This window comes from Eptatretus burgeri, chromosome 8 (genome assembly GCF_056783735.1).
Source record: "Eptatretus burgeri isolate ZD-2024b chromosome 8, Ebu_testis_v1, whole genome shotgun sequence".
NCBI lineage: Eukaryota > Metazoa > Chordata > Myxini > Myxiniformes > Myxinidae > Eptatretus > Eptatretus burgeri.
In genome coordinates this window covers 12,776,774-12,789,377 of record NC_140968.1, presented here as the reverse complement: position 1 = coordinate 12,789,377, position 12,604 = coordinate 12,776,774, and the positions used below count along the sequence as shown (strand labels likewise).

The 12,604-nt window shown below is 42.7% G+C and overlaps 1 protein-coding gene across 6 annotated transcripts in view; it reads right to left on the bottom strand.

Moving 5' to 3' along the window:
- The window catches only part of ACLY (ATP citrate lyase), a 202,575-nt gene that overhangs the window by 160,646 nt on the left and 29,325 nt on the right, over positions 1-12,604 (bottom strand). The window contains exon 2 of one of the 6 annotated variants that reach the window (XM_085890902.1): positions 9,566-9,653. The exons of the other annotated variants lie outside the window; for them this stretch is intronic. The gene's annotated coding sequence lies outside the window, so the exon portion shown is untranslated. The remainder of the gene's footprint in view (positions 1-9,565; positions 9,654-12,604) is intronic. 6 annotated transcript variants of the gene reach the window in all.

The following is a 12,604-nucleotide window of genomic DNA, read 5'->3' as shown; positions in this document are numbered from 1 at the left end:
GCATCATGCTGCTACAAACAATTTTTGCTCCATCAATCATTAGCCCCAAACACTCATGAACGGACAGGAGAGGCTATTGTAATCGGTGTGCGTGTTTTCACTCGTAGATCTGCATAAATATAGATCATTACTTCTCAGATCTACTGTAATCTATCGAGGTAGACGTTGGCGAGTCTCCGCATTGATGTCCTCCGTCTTTTTGCAAGATGGAATGTTTGGAAAAGAAAGCCCCAAGGTTACATTCATATTTGCATATTGTGGATGTCCAAATTATTCAACACGACAAAATAAATAAATAAATAAATAAAACAAAATACGGACTTCCATCGGACATAAAAAGGTAATCAAGTAGAATTGGTCTTTTGACTCATTTCTGCATCTTAGCAGCTCGTGGTAATGGTCACATCTTCAAAAGACTGCACTCTATTGCTAACCTCCGAGAAACCTCTCCCGAGGGGAAAAAAAAACAATAAAATACATAAAAAAACAAACGAGGTCAATGTGCAGAAGCATGGAGAAAATGCAAACAAAACAAGACAAAGCATTGAATAACGTAGAGCCTCGCTAGAGGTGTATGGACTTCAGTAAATCAGAGAATGAACAATCAGCCAACGTGTGGCTCTCAATGGAATTCTTTCTTCTCTCTCTGTCAAAGCTGGAGTGCCCCAGGCAGTGTTCTCGGCCTCATATTTTTCCAAATCTTCATCAATGGTCTCTCTGACTCTGGAGAAACCTCTTCATCTCTTTGCTGGTGGCTCCACTCTCTGCCACAACACTTTCATCCCTCTGACAGGCAGCAGCCTCTACCCTCTCTTCAGACTTTGACAAAAACCACAAACTGGTCAAACACTTGGAATAAATATTTTAAACCTGAGATATACAGTAGTGTGTGTGTGTGTGTGTGTGTGTGTGTGTGTGTGTGTGTGTGTGTGTGTGTGTGTGTGTGTGTGTGTGTGTGTGTGTGTGTGTGTGTGTGTGTGTGTGTGTGTGTGTGCACGTCTCTGTCTCAAATGACTGCACTGCAGCAAACCCTCCACATCTACCTTCTCAACCACCCTCTCAAAATAGTCCAGTCGCTCAAGCTCGTGGGCCTCGCTCTCAGCCATGATCTCTGTTGGGCAAACCACATTTCAAAGATGGCCCACAAAGCTGGTAAAGGATTGGGCATGCTCCGTCATGCAAAGTCCTTCCTTGGCACACCTGAACTCCTATCTACCTACACGGCTTTTGATCTGCAGTTTGATGGAGTACTGCTCTCCCTTCTGGGCTGGCTCCCCAGTAATACTCTCTCCTGCCTCACAGCTTGCTCAGTTTGACGCAGTGGAAAATAAGGCCTTCAAGATCATTAGAATCTCTGACGAAGAAGCTGAGTTTATGGGCCTATCACTTCACCATTGCCGACAGCTTGGTGGTCTTTGTCTTCTTCCACTTCCTTTCTGGTCTTACCCACTCTGCCCTTTGTCCCCACTCTGCAGGAGGCACACGGTCCACCAACAACCCCTTCCTAGTTCCAAAAATGCAGAATATCTGCTCATCTCCACTCTGTTCCTCTTTTTTAGCCACCTGTGGAATCAACTTCCTCATTCCCTTCAATCTCTTTCTAACCTCCAGGTCTTCAAGACAACTGCAAAATCACCATCTCAGATCATCCCAATCAAAAACCATGATCTCTTCTACCCTCATTAACTTCCCCCCAAATCTAAATTTTGGCTTCTGTATCCATTTTGTCCAACCCTCGTGTTCTCCCCTATCCCTCATCGATAACTGCATGCCTTGTTTGTCCATCGCTGTATATTTTCTCCTCCGCCCCTGCCGTTGGCATTTCCCCCTTCTCCTGTTCCTTTTGTTATGTTGCGTCCTAATCCATTCTTCGTTTGAGGTCTTCCACGAGCCTTGATTATGTACGTTTTAAAAATAAGAAGTCAATTCGCGTGCTAAATGACCGATTGCAATAGCCTCTCCTGTCTATCCGGGAGCAAGCAAGGCCAACTTTAACATGTACCTTAGAAAGAAAGATAATGACTCGGTAGAAGAGTAAAATCAAATGTAGGTAGTGAACATACTTAATACAAATGAAAGTACTTCTGTTCTTCTACTTCCCATATCAGGGTGGATTGATAAGGTTTCAAAAAAAAAATACCAAAAGATTAGCTGTACACAAGATCATCATGAACCTGCCACAGCAGACAGGGAACATTTTCTGTCACTGCGAAATTAAGCATTTGACGTTTATGCATTTGGATCCAAAAAAAACTTCGGGAAGCAGAACGGATAATCATATGAGGGTTGTTGAGTTTTTTTTAAATGATTCATCAGAGTTACATTTGTTTTTCCTGATGGGTGCCAACACCCCCCACCCCAAAAAAAATTTTTTTGCTTGAGCATCCACGGAGGTTTGATTGTCTACTTCCTTTCTTCCACTTAATCGTGGGGATGGCATCCTCTCAATCATGGCGGATAACCGCAAGATCTATCAATCTCTGTTGTTTCATGATAGTGCACTGTAAAATGTTCCGAGCAAAAAAGTGAACATTTTCTCGGCCTGTAAAAATCTTGTAAAAAAATTTCTTGTAAAAAAAAATCCACACTTGGCTATTTCACACAACCCTCGTCCAATTTTTGGCACATTTAGGGTCTTTTGGCCATCGGTGTAGCATGAAACCATCTCAGTTTGCACTACAGTATTTGTATATTTGTTGTTGTGTGCATATTTGTGGAAAAATCGAAAATTATTCGCAATTTGAGTTAAATCGTACTGTGATGTAACCCATAGACAGTACGAATATTGCGGTCGACTCCTGGGTGTGACGTCACGGCTAAGCGTGAAAAAGAAAAAGAAGATGATTTTGGGTTTTAATCACAAAATCACCTACTTTATAAATTGGAAAAATAAAAATCTATTTTGTCAGGTATCAAGGGATTGATTAGCGTTGAGGTGGTTTGAGCACTTGGGTTCCCCTTGAAGGATTAGGTAATTGAGGATCTGTGGTTTGTTCGTCGACTTGGGGCAGATATTTGGGAGTGGGGTTTTAAGAATTGCATTGCTTCTACTCTTGTATTCCCAGCCCTGTTGTTATTCAAATACACTTTCTAAATCAACTTGTTCTCTGGGCAAATTTTGAGTATCTTGATCATTAGATGGAGTTACACACGTCCATCAAAGGACAGATTGGGTTCGGGCGATTTCTGCCCAGTACGAGACTGTGCCTGCGTCTGACAATTTTCACTCTGATTGCTAATTTGTCTCATCGGATGTACAGCATCGATTAGCGCGTTGACCGATTGGCTGGGTTGTTCCATGAGAACCATGCATCGTGACAAACAGGCTCACCGCTTTAACGCGGTTCGTATTGGGCAACTGGACTGGCCTGACTAATATATTACAATACAATACAATACAATAAATACAATACATATCTCTGTTGAGAAATAAAGTAAAATAAGAAGAAGAATGGGAAAAAAAAATCTGTCTTTTTACACGAGTGGCTGGGCTGATGCCTCTGGGTCGGAGGTGTTGCTTTGTGTGCGCAGGACTTACACCCATTAGAGATTGGGGGAGTGCATGTCATGCTCCCCACCTTGATTTCTCCACCGATTGCATATGCCTTCGGGTTTATTGGTATGCATTAGCAGGAACAATCATCTGAGTGGCAGACAGACTGTTCTTTGCGGATTATGTGGTTTTACCGTGCGAGACATAATCCGTGGCTGATGCTCATCACAAGAGTCAGGAGGTGCGTCAATTATAATATATACTTTTTATAATCAAGAAACACCCACCCATATCTCTCACCTGTGAGTGGAGGGAATAACCAATTAGCTCGCATCTAATCAGATGGCCAGGATTATATAAATAAATAGACTCCTCCCATGCTCCTCGAGCTGAGGAAGCTGCACAAAGCAACCAAGAAAGGTGAACAAGGTAAGGCTTTTGCCATTTCAAACCCTTCCCAGAGTTCTTCCACAGCTGTAAAGACATTCACTAATAGTACACACATGAGAATCCCAATGTTACACACCCTCTCATTACACATTTTGGCAAGAAGCAATAAGGGCATGGCTGATATTGTTTTTCCCAGTGTTACAGGTGATGCATGAAAGTTTTGAATGATAGAACCCTATGTGACCTACATATGAGAATTCACCTGCATGTATCGAATAATTGAAGGCAAACATGACTGAAACAATCAACACCATTTCTCAAGACACATTGCATGCAGTAATGAACAATATGCTGATTCACAAATACAATTCCAATGGGGCCCATTGGTCAGATGTAATTTTTCAGTAACTGTTTCATGTCTCAGCATGATCTCTGATCTGTGCTTTCCAACCACGTGCTGTACGCAGCATTTGTGATCTTCATTATTTTTTACAGCACTAATAAATGTATCAGATACAAATGCCCCACCCTGTATATATTTACCTCCACCACCGAAAGTGAAGGAGGTTATGTTTTCACCCCTTTCTGTTTGTCCGTCTGTGTTTGTGTGCAGGATATCTCAAAAAGTTGTGAACGGATTCGGACAAAACTTGGTGGACAGGTTGGGTGTGTCGCAAGGATGAATCGATTCGATTTTGCCTGTAGATCCGAATCTGGATCTGGATACAAGCATTATTTAATATTTAAAGAGATTCTTCACCATCGAGAGATGTAGCCTGGTGTTGGCTTAGTGGTTAGGGTGGTGGCTTGGGATCCTAGGGCCCTGAGTTCAAGCCCCGTTTCCCACTGAATTAACACCAGGGGGTTGACTCAGCCTGTCATCCTTCCGAGGTCGGCAAAATAAGCACCAGTATACTGGTAACAGGGGCACTGCATCAGCGGCATAGCCACGCCCCCTAACCAATGATTTCCATCAGCAGCCAAAAAGGCAGCACACGATGGGAAACATTTAGAGGTGGAGCCAAAAACGATATAGCACTGAAAAGCATATTTCAAAAATGCACTGGGCCCCGATATGTTCTCGTGGATCAGGCATTACGTGGCGGAGGTATGCACTCTACCGAGTGCACTTCCAGTTGGCAATGTATTTACAATATTCGTACATTTGCCTCAATTTTAGATTATTCTAGACACCAGGACAAGTTTTTTGAGCTTGCAGCAGACCTTGCCTGCAATGGACCAGACGATGCCCAAATCTACATGTAAAAGGAAGAAAGTTTTGCCATCCATAACACTTTATTCTATAGTTTCTGCTGTCATACAGTAATACAAATGGCACTGTTGGAAAGGTAATTGATTTACTTGGAATATAAATTTGTTTGTTTAATCACACAGGTGCCCATTTTAAAAGCCAGTGCTTCTGTTATTGAATAACTCGCAAATACAACCCGTTGCTTCACTGACAGTGACAATAAAGAGGGGTGGCTCGGGGGGGAGGGACATGAAGAAAGGGGAGCTAGGAAGGGGGAGGGGAGAGCGAGAAAAGGGGGGGGAGGTGGGAAGAGCGGCACCTTACCACGCATTGCTATTCACTGCAGGAGGGAAGAGACAGAGAGAGAGACAGAGAGAGACAGAGACAGCAAAAGAGTGACAGGTGTGGGAGGAGAGGGCTGCATTTTATTGGAGGGGGGGAGTGAGCGAGGACGGGACATAGAGTGAGAGAAGGGTGGGGGAGGAGGTAAAAAAAAAAAAGAAAAAGAAAGAAAGACAGGTGAGGGGTGGAAGTGTGGTGAGCAAAGAGAATGGCATGTGATGCTTAATGACTGAACACAAAAAAAAAAAGTGTCAGAACAGCTGTACACACAACGACACAACAGAGTTTGTAAAGTAATCTGCTGGCACATCTGCAAAAACTCTGATATTCCAGTTCCAGAAAATTTGTGGGAAAATGAACCAAAAGCAATCACTGAAAACATGGAAGTTCCGCTCACGTACGACCTAATCATTCCATCGGGCGTAAACATCAAAAACAAAGCGTTGCGATCAGATTATCACATTCAGGTGCAAAAAAAAATAAAAAAAAATAGAGAGAAGGCAGCATTGCTAATTGAGGTGTTAATACTAGTGATTTTGGACAAAGGATGCAGAAATCAAGAAAATGACCAAATACCAAGACCTCAAGCATGAAGTGAAAAGATCCTGGAAGCTGAAGAATGCCAAAGTTGTATCAGTGATGATGAAGAACCTCACAGATATATTAAAAACTATTCCTGAGAATATCACCACAAACTAACTACGGTTGGAAGCCGTCCTGGGCTCAGTAACGATCCTGAAGAGAGACCTCGGTACAAAACTTTGTAAACAGAAAACGTCACAGTTTGGTCCATGAATAGTGGCCCCTTATTACCGAAATGAAGGTGGATACTTTGAGCCCACCCTTGGAGGACTCTATTCCATTCTGAAACCACATATGCACATAATCTACGACCGACACACACACACACACACACACACACACACACACACACACACACACACACACACACACACACACACACACACACACACACACACACGCACGCATTAGTATAAATAAGAAAAAGAAGCGGCACTTCGAGCTTAAAGGTCCCATGACACTCAAAACTTTCTGGCTATTTATATATTAACTTGACCTTCCTAGTGAAGAAATCACCCATGTTTGTTTTTTTTAAATCAACAATGGGATAATTAGACCAATATTTCGAACATTTCTGGTGCTTTTTACAACTTGCTATGCCCCACCCCTTAAAAAAGTTGACTTCAGCGAACCGCAGGTCACGTGACCGTTCACGTCATCTCCAGAACGCGACTCGCAGAGTGGATTGACTCGATGTCGCGCGCCGTATAACGTACGTACAAATGCATTGTGCACACGTGTTTGCTATCTCACTGATCGTCTTAATTCCTGTGATTGTTTCGCGAAAAAGAAATTCTGCTTCTGAGCCGTGCATGCACAACAATCACAAGGCAATTATTTATCCCTTTACTACCTTGTCGTAGTCGTGTACAAATCCAATACATGTGTGCACAATAACGGGCTATACCATGTCCGCAAAATATTAAATGTGACTGTTGAACCTTTCCATTAAAAAAGAAACTTACAGGGACATACAAGTAACATACTAAAGATTAATATTGCATCATTTCAAGGCGCAAGGAGATAATTTTAAAATCAAACAATGTGAAAAACCTGCACCCACATTTTGCAGCTTATTGAATTGTTCGTTGAAACCAGCCTGCTGGGATAGGTATGATTCCACATACATGCAAGCCAGGTATGGCTGCACTCGACATACTTGGGTTTATTCCAAAGTGAAGGTACTGCTTCCATTGGCTTGCTATTCATTAACATTTCACCAAAATGCTGTAATAAATGAACAGGGAAAAATATTGTTACGGCTGTGGAAATTCGCAAACCACCATTCAGGTCCCGTAGGTGAGATAACTAAGTACATGTGTAGTTAGCCCCAAACCCGTTGTTTAGATGGATATTTATGTGATTCATTCGGGCTGCGACGCTTTGAGATAGCCGTTTTTTAAAAATCTTTATTTTTAAGCAACCACGTCTCAACCGCCATAACCATCAAACCACCACCGATAAACCCTCCACCACCCTCACCTCTCTCCTTCTACGGCCATTCCCGCACCACCTGTGAACACTGAGCATCGGGCTGTCTTGGGCTCGTTCAGGATACGCACTGAGCCGCGAAGGCAAATAGCTCAGCCCCGTTGCTCCGCCCTGTTCGTTGCTCCACCCCCCTTCGAGGCGCTTCGAGAAAGGTCTCGAAGAGGGGCGTTCCTCCTCCCTGGCCGCGTCACACCGCGCATCCACCAATCGGGCGTCAGCTGCCCCCACCCCGCTTCTCCTCCCTCACACCAAGCGCGGAGAAGAATGGCGTGAAAAACAGGCGGGAAAAGCCCACCGAGCGTCCTTGTTGGTTTTTGTTTGAAATAAAAGATGGAAAAAGAAAAACGACTGACTCAAAGCGTCACAGCCCGAATGAATCACATTAATTCCCTCTAAACAACGGGTTTGGGGCTAACTACACATGTACTTAAGAGATACCTCACCTACGGGACCTGAATGGTGGTTTGTGAATTTCCACAGCCGTAACACTATATATATATATATATATATATATATATATATATATATATATATATATATATATATATATATATATATATATATATATATATATATATATGCAATTTCAGTACTTTTGGGTGTCATGGGACCTTTAATGTCAGTGTTCCAACGGTAACATTTATTATTCCACAACAGCAGCAGCAACCCTTTGCAAGGGCACAGGGAAAGCACACAAAAGGAAATATAGGAATACTTCTCAAAGTAATAGAAAATTATATATAAATAAGTACACAGAAGGAACAGACAAACAACAACCAGTCATGATAACAACAAATATGTGTTCAAATTGGAAGGGTTCCTTCTTGGTCTTCCGTTTCATTTAGAAAATATCCTTTTTCACACGTTTTACTTCATTTTACATCCTCATTGACACTCACAGATAGACACGCAATATGTTTGTGAAGTACAACATGTTGCCTTTTAATTAAACCCATCGGCAAAGTGACAGCAGGCACACCGAGTCAGGTCGAAACTAATTGGCGAGTTCACTGAGGGGACCTGTACATGTAGGTACTGGTTCTTTGTGCTGCAATCTCTTTTCAGATGTTAAAACTGCCATTAATGGTATTGTCCTGAGGTTGCTCCACAAACCGAGCAAACAGCTCTGACCAACATGATACTTGTTAGCCACAGCTGCAAATGTGGGGGAGAGACATGGTCGACATTGTTTCAAGGATGTCGGGGAGAGACAAGGATAAGAATAGACAACAGACAAATCAACACAGTATACATTTTTGGATTTAAACCTGAGATGCCAGCAATGTACTTTGAAGAGTGTGATAATGAAGTGAGCAAACATCAATTTGAACTGTGCACCCATGGCTCAATTTCAGCATATATTAATAGTGCACATATTGCTTATCGAAAGACTGAAACAATCTGAACTTGAGGGGGAGCACTCGGTAGAGTGCAAAACCTCCGCCGCCAATACTGCTGGGTCACTTATGTGAACCTGATATCTGATTCATTGTAGGTCAAAACGGATCAGACTCTACTGAACCACGATTGAATAAATGAAACTAGATCGACGCGCATGTAGAAATGCCAAAAAAAAAAAAAAAAAAAAATCGAAATTTTTTTGAAAATAAAGTTGCAAAATTTCTAAGTTTTTTTTTTCTCAAACAAATTTTTTTTGGGGGGGGGGGGGTTGGAAATCATTTAAAACGTGTATAAATGCCAAAAAAAAATTCAAATATTTTTCAAATAAAATAGAAATTTTTTTGAAAAAAAGTTGCAAAATTTTCTAAGTTTTTTTTTCTCTAACAAATTTTTTTTGGTTGGAAATCACTTAAAACATGTAAAAATGCAAAAACAAAAATTCAAATATTTTTTCAAAATGGCTGCCATTATTGGACTTTGGACCAAGTCCAAAATTTAATGGCATGATCCTTGGACCATACCTAATCCCCCCACCAAGTTTTGTCGAAATCCGTCGAGGAGTTTTTCCGTAATACTGTTCACAAACAAACAAGCAGTCATAGACTGGTACTTACGAAATCGTCAACTTGACCTCTGACCTTGTCTCATAAAAGCTGTCTCTTGAGAAGGTAGAGACGCAAACCAGAAGTTTCTACGATGATTCTGCACCAAACCATCAAAAATCGTAACGTCGACCGAAGCAAAAATCTCCATTTCTCCACGCAGTTATTTTATATTATTTTATCAAAGTCACAAAACCATAATATTCGACCATCCACCAACAATCTTTACATAATCTGATGGCTCAGCGAGTCAGGCATGCGACGATAACCTTTATTGGGATAAACAATTACTTTTAAACACCATCTTTATCGAAAACACCGTCAGCGCGCACACGGAAAACCTTTACGTGACTCAACGATGCGTCTGCTCGAGCGCGCTGCATCACGTGACGACCCGTGACGCGTCGAGTGAAATATTTTTTATAAAATCTTAAAAGGTCTCCAAAATATCCGATTTTTACCAGAATTTCGACAACCGAGTTTTAAGCGTCCGAAGTGTTTGCAAAAACCGAAGACAAAATTAAAGTCGAAGTTAAAACGAACTCGTAACGTCGAGCGAAGCAAAAATCTCCATTTCTCCACGCAATTATTCAATATTATTTTATCAGTCATAAAACCATAATATTCGGCCATCCACAAACAATCTTTACATAATCCGACGGCTCAGCGAATCAGGCATGCGACGATCACCTTTATTGGGATAAAAAATGACTTTTAAACACCATCTTTATCGAAAACACCGTCAGCGCACACACGCAAAACCATACGTGACTCAACGACGCGTCTGCTCGAGCACGCTGCATCATGGGACGACCCGTGACGCGTCGAGTGAAACATTTTTTATACAATCTTAAAACGTCTCCAAAACATCCGATTTTTTACCAGAATTTCGACAACCGAGTTTTAAGCGTCCTAAGCGATCGCAAAAACCGAAGACAAAATTAAAATCGAAGTTAAAATGAACTCATAACGTCGAGCGAAGCAAAAATACCCCTTTTCTCCACGTGAATTTAAGGAATTATGTTTGACCTCACTGCGACCTTGACCTTTGACCGATTTTGACCAAACTCTAATCAGCACTAGCCATCACCCTCCTGAATCACGTGGTGTAATTTGACATTGGTAGCTTCTTCCGTTCTCGAGTTATCGTGCCTACAAACAAACAAACAAACAGAAACGGAAGGCATCAATATACTTACGAAATCTTTAGATTTCGTACGTAACAAACACACAAACAAACAAACAGAAACGGAAGTGATCAATCTACTTACGAAATCTAGTAACAAACAGACAGGGGTGAAAACAGTAACCTCCATCCATCTTCGATGGCGGAGGTGAATAACTTAGCTGGACATTAACACAAAAAATATTGTTACTGAGGCCTCGGTCACATTTGCCACGGCGGCCGTGGGGTCTCCAAAATCTACGGCCACTAGCAATTATACGGCGGCTGCAGCATTCCCACGGTCACACAATGTAACAGTCACATATGTTTTTATTTTTTGGGTAGCTGCACGGTGTATTTATAAATTGTGGAGACTGAAAACGTGGGCTTGCTGTACGGTCTTTGATTTGATGTCGCACGGTGACCTTAGAGTGTTCCTGCGGCGGCCATAAAATTTTCAAGGCAGACGCAAGGTGCCCGCAAGGCCACCGCTAAGGCGAATGTGCGGCCAGACGGACGGTAACGAATGGGTTAATTTTTTATTTTTATTTTTTACCAGTTTTTTTTTTTTCTGCTTGTCGAATTGCTACGGCGAACGTAGAAATGAAAAAAGTTATAACTCCGCGTTATAATTCCACGGCGACCTTACGGCCTGTAAAATATAGCCATACGGTGTAGGGCCACCCTGAGGCCACCTCAGAAACTCTGCGGCTGCCGCACGTTTCTGTCAATTCAGAGGGCGTACGGCCGCCGTATCCTTGCCGTCGAGCAAATGTGACTTAGGTCTTAGGTCTTAGAAATTGTAGAGACCGAAAACGTGGGGTTGCCGTACGGTCTTTGATTTGATGTCGCACGGTGACCTTAAGGGGGCCCTGCGGCGGCCAAGGAATTTTCAAGGCAGACGCAAGGTAGCCTCAAGGTGCCCGCAAGGCGACCGCAGGGGGTCCTAAGGCGAACGTACGGCCAGACGGACGGTAACGAAAGGGTGAATTTTTTTTTTTAACAGTTTTTTTTGTTTCGGCTTGTCGAATTGCTACGGTGAACGTAGAAATGAAAAAAGTTATAACTCCGCATTATAATTCCACGGCGACCTTACGACCTGTAAAATATAGCCAAACGGCATAGGGCCACCCTGAGGCCACCGCAGAAACTCTGCGGCCGCCGCACGTTTCTGTCAATTCAGAGGGCGTACGGCCGCCGTAGAGCAAATGTGACTTAGGCCTAAGCAATCAAAGCATATTTTGACATCCATGTGATAAACAAGCTCTTCCTTTGGAGTTGGACAAGAAAATAATAATAACTAGGAGGACACTCGGTAGAGCGCGTACCTCCGCCACGTAATGACTGATCCACAAGAACATATCGGGCCCAATACATGTTTGAAATATCATGCTATACAGTACTAGTGTTACTGATTTGGAAGCCTCCTGCACACAGACAGTCAGCAGTCCCCCGCAGTTCATATTGCTGTGGGGCCGGGGTTCGATGGCGATAAACGACCACTCGGTGGAACAGTGGAGTCGTCTCCCACAGAACACCCGGAATTTAGGTCGTGACTCTCGGATAAGTCCGAAGGTCACAGGTCCTTAAGCAGACCGTGGTCGCCAATACTTCGATGGCGTGGGGTAGGGTTAATTGCCTAATTTCAATATACCTAAGTACCCACGTTGTCCAACTACCAGGGAAAACCACACCCTCGGCCGACTCTATCCGAATCGAGTCGCTATCAGCGACTCGGTTCCGGCGTAACCGAGCGGAAGCTACTAAAGCCGCGCCAGACCAAATGAACAACTTAACGGCCCAAACGGCTTCGCTATTTATCAAGTCCGGACCATGCTGGGTCAATGCAAGAAAACACGAACAACGTACTGGAACATTTAACAGGG